Here is a 497-nt window from a genome sequence, read left to right on the forward strand (position 1 = left end):
TTAAACACACACACACACACATACACAAGAAAGCACCAAGGCTGGATTATCAACAAGGCGAAGCAGGCAACTGCCTCCGGGCCTCAGAGCCCCAGGTGCCCAAACCTGTTTTACTGTTTGAATTGGTTTGAATTTTGTATGCTTTATTGCACATGCACAATTTTTCATAATGCTTTATCTAAATAAACAAAACATGTTGTTTTGTATTGCTTTAAGTAAAGTTTTTGCTAGTAAATAATTTTGAGTCTCAACGTAGCCCGAGTATCTAGTAGTAAGTAGTAAGTTTCTCCCTCTGAAGAAGGTGCATTCATTGAGTGAAGCCAGATGTATGTGACAACATGCTCTGTATTCACATTATGAATCTCATCCACATGAGTTAGCTGACTGAACTGAAGTTGAAACATAAAAATGACACTCGGTGGCATTTTGAAATAAATGAAAAGGCTACAAAAATAGTTTGCATGGAAATTAGATTGATTGCATTGTCACTGACCTGC

The sequence above is a fragment of the Echiichthys vipera genome (genome assembly GCF_963691815.1).
Source record: "Echiichthys vipera genome assembly, chromosome: 10".
NCBI classification, from domain to species: Eukaryota; Metazoa; Chordata; class Actinopteri; order Perciformes; family Trachinidae; genus Echiichthys; species Echiichthys vipera.